Source organism: Phoenix dactylifera, chromosome 10, assembly GCF_051530095.1.
Source record: "Phoenix dactylifera cultivar Ajwa chromosome 10, Ajwa_hap1_PhDact_Kaust_v1.1, whole genome shotgun sequence".
Taxonomy (NCBI): domain Eukaryota; kingdom Viridiplantae; phylum Streptophyta; class Magnoliopsida; order Arecales; family Arecaceae; genus Phoenix; species Phoenix dactylifera.
Window position 1 is genome coordinate 24481097 of NC_143199.1, and position 10832 is coordinate 24491928.

Genomic DNA, 10832 nt, shown 5'->3' on the forward strand with positions numbered 1-10832 from the left:
CCCTATTTACAAGAACGATAAAGGATGTGAAAAATGGTCCTAAGGCTCGGCCCTATTGTCTTCGGCGACTTCGGGGACGGCTGGTTCCTCCGCGGCCAAAGTCTCCACGCGGCCATCCTCAGTGACCTCGGAAGCAGCCTCGGGCGCCCCCGCTGGGCCCTCCTCGGCGGTCAGAGCCCGAATCTCGTCCTCGGCCGCCTCCACCCTCGTCTGGAGCACTTTTTGCTCGGCCTCGGATGCGAGGCGCCTTGCCTCGGCCTCCTCCTGCCTGCGTTGATGCCTTCGGGCCCGGTCCCGGTAGTCTTGGACTATATGCATCAGCGTCTCGATCTCGTGGAGGTGCTGTAAAAGAAGAAAATAAGAAACAAAATCCGTGCCAATTCGAAACAAACTTACACATACGAAGGCAAACTTACCCGGACGGCAGAGCAGACGGTCGTATCCATGATGGCACCATAATTCATGGATCAGATCTTGGCCTGGTCGGCCGGGAGCAGCGCGACCCGAAGAACTTCACGCGCCGTCTGAGGATTATCGACAGCCGAATCGCCCTCGAAAACCGCCCAGCCAGGAGCGTAGGGCACCCTCTCCTGGTGACCCTGATGACCCGACGGGCCCGGTAGGCTAGGCCCTGCTGGGCTCGGCGGATGCGGTTCCGCGGCCTCCTGGCTGCTCCCCGGATCGGGACTAGGGAGTTGGGGTCGGTGAGGCAGCCGATCCAATTGCTGTGGGATTGGGGCAGGGCATGCAAGCGCGAAAACCGCCGTAGAGCTCATCCCTCCTTGATCGGTGCTCGGAACTTCCTGCCGACCAGGAACTTGCGAAATCGGCGCCGGGCACGGGAGCGCCACCGTAGCTCCAGCAGAGCTCGCACCCCTAGAACTTGGGCCCTCCCCCCGACCAGCCTCGAAATGCTCGGCACGAGGAGCACCCTTCCTCGGCGGCCACAACAGCCGAGATCTTCGCCTTCTTCTTTTTAGGCTCAGGCGGGTCTCCCGCGAGCTCGGTGATAGTCCCTAGACTCTACCACAAGTGCATGGGTCATGACAAGTAGAATAGGGCAAAAAGAGTATCGTTTCCACAAGGAGGCGATTCAAGTACCAATTTATAAATTTCCTATATTATTTAGACAACCCCAAATTGATGTGACTGACTGCAATTTCTTGACCTGAAAAATCAAATGTGAAAGGTTCCTAGGGCTTGGATTTCATCAATTGAATTCCTTCAATGAATTTAAATCTGATTGTTAATATTTTGCTAATTACAATGACCGAATCCCTTTTTTTATGTGATATCCTCTTTCAAGGTATAACACCTATACCTATATTAATCCTATGTCTACTTTCGTGATCATAGAAATTAATATAAATTCATTATGATCTGTGAAATTCTTGATTGTAGGTCATAAGGGTGTGCATTTATTTCTAAACTACACCACCAATGTTTGATAAATTCACCAACTAATATCGAACTTCAACTTTCGTTACTTCATTCAACATCTTAAGCATGCAATTCATGGCCAGTAAATTGCAAGAATGAAAACCGAAATCATCAAATTGCAATTAACAAAAGATATTCAATACAACCATACTCAATTCATATCAAAAATTCAATGACTACGTCCTAACCCTAGGATAAGAAAACTAGCAAATCATAACTAATAAATCAATCCAATTATTTCTCAAACATAAATTTGCATTCAACATTCTTAATAACAATTCAGCAAATAAAAAAATAAATATATATATATATATATATAAGAGAAAGGAAAAGAACTCTGTATTTGCAAAAATCCTCCGTTCCGTTCTTTCTCCCAGAATTCCAGCTTTTTCTTCCTCTCGGAATTTCTAGCTTTTCCTCCTCTCGGAATTTCAGATTCTCTGCTTCTTTTTTTTTAATCTGCTTCTCCTCCTCTTCGTATCTGCTAGCTCTCCTCCTCTTTTTCGGAATTTCCTTTTTTTGAATTTTAAAACAGATTTCCTCCCTATCTGCTTGCTGAAATCCCGAAATTCTAGGCTGATTTTTAGACTCGACTCCCAGCTGGATTTAGAGCACTAAAACGATATACTTTGGAGTTGGACCCTTCACAAAAGTTTTATATATAGTTCTCAGCTTTCCAACGCATCTGGGTTTGCATTATTCTGACTTATATAACTCCAGATACAAGCTGAAAACCGAAACAGGGTCTGGGCCGCAGTAAAATTCTGGACAGATTCGGACTTCTCCGTTTCGGCTACGTTTTGGACTTTAAAACGGCAGAACTTGGTTTTGTGATCTTCATAAAAGTTTTAGGTCTCCATCTTATCTTTCCAGCAAGCTAAACAACATCTGAAACGGAGGTCTGTAGCTCCAGTTAGAACCCAAAAACCGAACAGTATTCTGGGTTGACTAGACCAGCCCAATTTCAACCAATTCAATAATTAAACACCTGCAAAATACCAAGAATTTTCAAGAATTAAATAAATATAAAAGACACCTAAATTCTAGACAAATGAGCTAAGAACATACAAAACACTCTAAAACAAAATAATTAAGACTAAGAAAATGTGTGAAATAAATTCCCACGTCAAATACCCCCAAACTTGAATGTTTGCTTGTCCTCAAGCAAAAGAAAAACCATAAAAACAAAGGACAATAACCATAGTCAGGCTCAACTCATCACACCCAAAGGACCTATCATGCAAACATCAAATCTTCAACTTAGTACATAAACAATAGCAAATAAAGAAAAACTAAGCATACTCACATTCTCTAGATCAAATATCCATATATAATTCCAAACTCAATCATATTTATCATGCGACCAACACAATTGAATCATGTAACAACTCAACCTGCAATCACCCCTTCTCACTACTACAAACAAGGTAGCAAACTAGAGAGTTTTTTTTTTTTTTTTTCTCAATTATTCTTTGTCTTTAAGTTGCCACTTGCCTTTTGACGCGAATACAAGCATTTGTGATGGATGCACCCGGTTACTCAACAAGTCACACACTTAAAGTGCTTTTGCATACTCATATTTCAAGTTGCCGTTTGACGTAAAAGTAAACATTGGTGATGAATACCCCTAGTTACTAAGCAACTCAAAACATTGGAGTAGATAGAACTTGGTACACATTTATTTATTCGACTGTCTAATCATTATCACTCTATTTACTTAAACCCTGTTTAGGACTAGATCAAAGGGGATAATCACAAGAAAAGCATCACACTCATCTTTTATGCATAATCACACAACTCATACAACTTTGCAAGGAAAGATGTACTTCAATAATCCCAAAGGAAAACAAATATGCTTACTCTTGCTTTATAAGATATTGCCTATCCTAAATCAAAATTCAATGCTTAAACACAATAAAGAACCCAAAAGTGTAATGTTGATCCTAGATAAGTCTCACACAAGTGCAAATGCATGTTCATTTCTCCTAATCTTTCACATAAAAATTTGGTTTGGAAGACATGGATATGATCACCAATTAACTTGCATGAAAGTGAACAAACCAGAATTTTGAAAAAATTTTCTTTCTCAAACAAACATAACCTGTACCAACATTCAGCATAATCAAATATCCACTCCCCCAAATATAATTTTCACATTGTCCTCAATGTGAAAGCAAAGAAAAATGGAAGACTAATACTCCCCTTTTAGCAAGGCTGAACACAATGAATGTCCGACTGAATTGAACACAAACTAGCTTTTTGCTTGATTTTTCTGCACCTACACAACACAACCAAAAAGAAAGGGGTAACAACAATAATTATTCAAAGACTTAAATAAAAACAATAATTAAAACATATAACAAAAGACAAAAGAAAGGATTTTTTTTTATTTTTTTTTTATTTTTATTTTTTGGTTGGGTTGCCTCTCAAGAAGCGCTTGTTTACAGTCATTAGCTTGACTTCCACACCATCAACCATAGGTAGGATTCTTCAAAGAGTAAATCACTCCTTTAGGAACCACATTACTAGCAAGATAAGGCTTCAAACGCTGCCCATTAACCTTGAATGCACCAGTGACCTCACTACGCACCTCAACAGCACCATATGGATACACTTTCGTTACCGTGAATGGGCCAGACCACCTAGAATGAAGCTTGCCTGGAAATAACTTAAGTCTTGAGTTGAAGAGTAATACTTGCTGCCCAATTTCGAAGTTTCTAATCTGAAGATGTTTGTCATGCCAATGCTTTGTCTTTTTCTTGTAAATCCGAGTATTTTCATAAGCATCCAACCTAAACTCCTCCAACTCACTCAACTGTAACAATCTCTTTTCTCCCGCAGCTTTCAAATCCATGTTCAACTCCTTGATTGCCCGATAGGCCCTGTGTTCCAATTCCACTGGTAAGTGACAAGACTTTCCAAAGACAAGTCTGTAAGGAGACATACCCAAAGGTGTCTTGAAAGCTGTCCTATAGGCCCAAAGTGCATCATCTAACTTATTTGCCCAATCCTTTCTTGAACTGCTCACAGTTTTCTCCAAAATTTGCTTCAATTCCCTATTTGCAAGTTCCACTTGCCCATTTGTTTGGAGATGATAGGCAAGTGCCACCTTATGAGTAACCCCATATTTCTTCAACAAAGCCTCAAATGTCCGATTACAAAAATGGGAGCCTTCATCACTAATAATAGCTCTCGGCACACCAAATCTTGAAAAAATATTTTTCTTCACAAATCTCATCACCACTCGAGAGTCATTAGTCTGAGTTGCAGTAGCTTCAACCCATTTAGACACATAATCCACTGCTACCAGAATGTACTGATTATTGAAGGAAGAAGGAAATGGGCCCATGAAATCAATTCCCCATAAATCAAACAGTTCAACCTCCAGGATATTGGTCAAGGGCATCTCATTCTTTTTTGAAATGTTGCCAACCCTCTGACATCTATCACACATGCTCACATACTGTATAGTATCTTGATACATGGTCGGCTAGTAAAAACCAGATTGCCATACCTTTGCAACTGTCTTAGAGGTACTGAAATGTCCACAACACTGCAAGGAATGGCAATGGTCAAGTATATCCTGCATCTCATCTTGGGGCACACATCTTCTAATCATCCCATCTGCACAGTGTTTATAGAGTAGCGGTTCTTCCCAAAAATAATGCTTCACATCCCACAAAAACTTTTTCTTCTGATGATAGCTCAAATCAGGGAGAACAATGCCACTCACCAAATAGTTCACCAAATCAGCATACCAGGGGATGACTGAAACTGCCAACAACTGCTCATCTGGAAAGCTTTCATTAATGGGCACCTCATCTGCTCTTGACTGCCCCTCTAATCTAGACAAGTGATCTGCCACCACATTCTCCATGCCTCTCTTGTCTCGAATCTCAAGATCAAATTCTTGAAGCAACAGCACCCACCGAATCAAGCGCGGTTTGGCATCTTTCTTTTTCAGCAAGTACTTGATTGCTGAATGGTCCGTATATACGATTACCTTGGAACCTACAAGATAAGATCGAAACTTGTCAAAAGCAAACACAACAGCAAGCAATTCTTTTTCAGTTGTTGCATAATTCAACTGTGCATTATTTAAAACTCTACTAGCATAATATATAACATGCAACTTTCTGTCTTTTCTCTGGCCGAGAACAGCACCCAAAGCGAAATCACTAGCATCACACATTAGCTCAAAAGGCAAACTCCAATCTGGGGCTGCCATAATTGGTGCTGACACCAACTCTTGCTTCAACCTGTTAAAAGCATTCAAACAATCCTTATCAAAATCAAACACAACATCCTTATTCAACAGATTACAAAGAGGTTTAGAAATTTTAGAGAAATCCTTAATAAAACGCCGGTAAAATCCTGAGTGACCAAGAAAACTTCTAACTCCCTTAACATTTGTAGGTGGTGGCAATTTTTCAATAATTTCTATTTTTGCTCGGTCCACCTCAAGGCCTCTTGCTGAAATTTTGTGGCCTAAAACAATACCTTCCTGCACCATAAAATGACATTTCTCCCAATTTAAGACCAAATTGGTCTCCTCACAGCGCTGCAAAACTCGAGATAAGTTATCTAAACAACTATCAAAAGAAGATCCAAAAACAGAAAAATCATCCATGAAAACCTCCATGATTTTTTCAACAAAATCAGAGAAAATAGCCATCATGCAACGTTAGAATGTAGCAGGTGCATTACACAAACCAAAAGGCATCCTACGGAATGCAAAAGTACCATAAGGACAAGTGAAGGTGGTCTTTTCTTGATCTTCGGGGGATATAGAAATCTGGTTATACCCTGAATAACCATCTAAAAAACAGTAATATGCATACCCAGCAAGTCTCTCAAGCACCTGATCAAGAAAAGGTAAAGGAAAATGATCCTTACGGGTAACACTATTAAGTTTCCTATAATCTATGCAGACTCTCCACCCAGTTACTGTCCTAGTGGGAATTAATTCATTATTTTCATTATGCACCACAGTCATCCCACCCTTTTTAGGTACTACCTGCACTGGACTAATCCATGAACTATCAAATTTAGGATAAATAATCCCTGCATCTAACCATTTAAGAACTTCAGCCCTAACTACTTCTTTCATGTTCGGATTTAATCGTCTCTGATTTTCAACAATAGGTTTATGGTTATCCTCCATTAAAATTCTATGCATACACAATGAAGGGCTAATTCCTCTAAGGTCTGATATAGTCCATCCTATGGCTTTTTTTCTCAATCTCAAAATACGTATCAATTTGTCAAGTTGCTCATCAGACAAAGAAACACTCACAATCACAGGTAAAGTATTATTTTCACCTAAAAATGCATACCTGAGATGTGAGGGTAATGGCTTCAACTCCAGAACTGGTGCTTTCACATTAGAAGGGGGAGGGGGTGGCTTACCTTTGCCGATATCCTCAAAATAAATACCTCTCTTCTTTGTCTTAGGACATGTAGCCTCTAATGCACACGCCACTTTAGCAACCTCTAGATTATCATCTTTACTTGTCCCTGCACTCACTAAACAAGTCTCAAGAGGTTCTTTAGTATTTTCAGCCCTAAAAACCTCTCTAGTCGACTCATCTACAACATCAACTCGAAAAACATGATCAGTAAAAGAAGGATATTTAGTAGCTTCAAATAAATTAAACTCTACCTCTTCTTCACCAACCTTCAAAGTCAACCTACCATTCTTAACATCTATGATAGCTCCAGCTGTGGCTAGAAAGGGCCGGCCTAAAATGATAGGGATCTCGGTGTCTTCTTCCATCTCCAAAACAATAAAATCAACTGGAATGATAAACTTCTTTACCTTGATCAGCACATTCTCAAGAATACCCAAAGGATATTTGACCAATCGATCAGCTAGCTGCAAAGAGATGGTAGTAGGCTTTAACTCCTTCAATCCAAGCTTCCTAGATACAGATAAAGGCATTAGTGAAACACTAGCACCTAAATCACACAAAGCTCTAGAAAAATCAACATCACCTATAGTACAAGGAATAGAAAAACTCCCTGGATCTCTTAGCTTTGGTGGAAGCTTATTCTGGATAATGGCACTGCATTCCTCCGTCAAGGCAATGGTCTCGAAATCTTCCAATTTCCTCTTCTTAGACATGATCTCCTTTAAAAATTTTGTATATGCAGGAATTTGTGCTAAGGCGTCTGCAAAAGGAATATTAATGTGAAGCTGCCTAAACACTTTCAAAAATTTCTCAAACTGTTGATCAATTTTATTCTGCTTAAGCCTTTGAGGAAAAGGAATGGGAGGAACATAAGGTTCGACTGGTGGTAGTGGGGATGGTGTCTTGGCTAGGTCCTCAACTTCTTCACTGACCTTCTTGTTCACCTCTTCATAGTCTACTTTATCACCAACTATAGTCTCACCACTTACCTGACCAAGTTGCTTACCACTTCTCAAGGTGACTGCCTTGCAATGTTCCTTCGGATTGACCTCTGTCTTACTAGGCAAATTACCCTGTCCATGAAAATTGATGGAATTGGCTAACTGCCCCAATTGCATCTCCACATTTCTATTGGAACTCGCCAACTGGTCAACCTTTGCTTCCAGTCTCTCAAATCTCTCTGAACTGGCATTGGCTAACTTCTCAATAGCTATCTCCCAAGACTGTTTACTTTCTGGTTGGGATGGTTTTGGTTGGAAACCAGGAGGATGGAGAGGTCTAGAACTGCTACCTTGGTTACCTTGATCTTTCCATGAAAAGTTGGGATGATTCCTCCATCCTGGGTTATATGTGTTGGAATAAGGGTTGTTTTGCTGCTGCTGCCTGTTATAATTAGACACAAATTGAACCTGCATACAATCAGAACTCATGTGAGCTCCTCCACAGCAATCACAACTCAATACAGGACTAGAAATGGAATTCACATTACCCAGCTTACCGAACATTTTTACTAGAGAATCAACCTTGGCATTCAACATGTTTATGCCATCTACATCATACATGCCTGGAACTTTCTTAGGCATACCTCTTTCATTAGACCACTGATAATTGTTAGAGGCCATTTCTTCTAACAACTCATATGCCTCTTCTGTTGACTTACTCATTAAAGTACCTCCTGCAGCTGCATCTATAGTAATTCTGACTGAATGTGTTAATCCATTATAGAAAGTCTGTACAATCAGCCAATCAGGAAGACCATGATGTGGACACTTCCTCTGCAAATCCTTAAACCTCTCCCAGGCTTCATACAAAGATTCACCATCAAACTGAGCAAAACTGGTAATATCATTTCTAAGTTTGGCAGTCTTACCTGGGGGAAAATACTTACTCAGAAAAGCTTGTGACAAGGCATTCCAGGTGGTGAAAGAGTTAGGCGCTTTAGAATTCAACCAGGCCTTGGCTTTATCCTTTAGAGAAAATGGAAAAAGTCGGAGACGAATAGCATCATCACTAACTCCATTCATCTTGATTGTATCACAAATCTCCAATAAATTGGCAAGGTGTGCATGTGGATCCTCAGAAGGTCCTCCACCAAACTGCTCCTGCTGCACCATCTGGATGAGACCAGGCTTAATCTCAAAATTATTAGCATTGACTGTAGGTCTCACAATACTGGGTTGAGCACCATTGACATTCGGCACTGCATAGTCACTCAACAACCTTTTATTCTGGTTATCTTGATTATCTGCCATGGCTACTACTTGTTTTTGCTTTAGCTCTAATCTTTGTTGTTTCCTTAATGCTCCTAGGGTTCTCTCAATTTCTGGATCAAAAGGCTCAATTAGCTCACAGTTTCGTGGCATACACTAAATATAAAAAACGTAAATTAACAAAAAGAACAAAACAGTCTAAATTAATGCAGAAAATTATTTGTATTGATATTAAAAACAATCCTCCCCGGCAACGGCGCCAAAAACTTGATAGTCCCTAGACTCTACCACAAGTGCATCGGTCATGACAAGTAGAATAGGGCAAAAAGAGTATCGTTTCCACAAGGAGGCGATTCAAGTACCAATTTATAAATTTCCTATATTATTTAGACAACCCCAAATTGATGTGACTGACTGCAATTTCTTGACCTGAAAAATCAAATGTGAAAGGTTCCTAGGGCTTGGATTTCATCAATTGAATTCCTTCAATGAATTTAAATCTGATTGTTAATATTCTGCTAATTACAATGACCGAATCCCTTTTTTTTTATGTGATATCCTCTTTCAAGGTATAACACCTATACCTATATTAATCCTATGTCTACTTTCGTGATCATAGAAATTAATATAAATTCATTATGATCTGTGAAATTCTTGATTGTAGGTCACAAGGGTGTGCATTTATTTCTAAACTACACCACCAATGTTTGATAAATTCACCAACTAATATCGAACTTCAACTTTCGTTACTTCATTCAACATCTTAAGCATGCAATTCATGGCCAGTAAATTGCAAGAATGAAAATCGAAATCATCAAATTGCAATTAACAAAAGATATTCAATACAACCATACTCAATTCATATAAAAAATTCAATGACTACGTCCTAACCCTAGGATAAGAAAACTAGCAAATCATAACTAATAAATCAATCCAATTATTTCTCAAACATAAATTCGCATTCAACATTCTTAATAACAATTCAGCAAATAAAAAAATAAAAAAAAAATATATAAGAGAAAGGAAAAGAACTCTGTATTTGCAAAAATCCTCCGTTCCGTTCTTTCTCCCAGAATTCCAGCTTTTTCTTCCTCTCGGAATTTCTAGCTTTTCCTCCTCTCGGAATTTCAGATTCTCTGCTTCTTTTTTTTTATCTGCTTCTCCTCCTCTTCGTATCTGCTAGCTCTCCTCCTCTTTTTCGGAATTTTCTTTTTTTGAATTTTAAAACAGATTTCCTCCCTATCTGCTTGCTGAAATCCCGAAATTCTAGGCTGATTTTTAGACTCGACTCCCAGCTGGATTTAGAGCATCAAAACGATATACTTTGGAGTTGGACCCTTCACAAAAGTTTTAGATATAGTTCTCAGCTTTCCAACGCATCTGGGTTTGCATTATTCTAACTTATATAACTCCAGATACAAGCTGAAAACCGAAACAGGGTCTGGGCCGCAGTAAAATTCTGGACAGATTCGGACTTCTCCGTTTCGGCTACATTTTGGACTTTAAAACGGCAGAACTTGGTTTTGTGATCTTCATAAAAGTTTTAGGTCTCCATCTTATCTTTCCAGCAAGCTAAACAACATCTGAAACGGAGGTCTGTAGCTCCGGTTAGAACCCAAAAACCGAACAGTGTTCTGGTTGACTAGACCAGCCCAATTTCAACCAATTCAATAATTAAACACCTGCAAAATACCAAGAATTTTCAAGAATTAAATAAATATAAAAGACACCTAAATTCTAGACAAATGAGCTAAGAACATACAAAACACTC

The 10832-nt window shown here is 39.5% G+C and overlaps 1 non-coding gene and 1 pseudogene across 1 annotated transcript; one reads left to right on the forward strand and one right to left on the reverse strand.

Moving 5' to 3' along the window:
- Window positions 1-4930: 4930 nt before the first annotated feature.
- On the reverse strand, window positions 4931-9103 carry LOC149752739 (uncharacterized; annotated as a pseudogene).
- On the forward strand, window positions 8604-8710 carry LOC120112812 (small nucleolar RNA R71). The gene has a single exon (XR_005514444.1). It is a non-coding gene; the product is annotated as a small nucleolar RNA R71 (small nucleolar RNA).
- Window positions 9104-10832: the final 1729 nt, after the last annotated feature.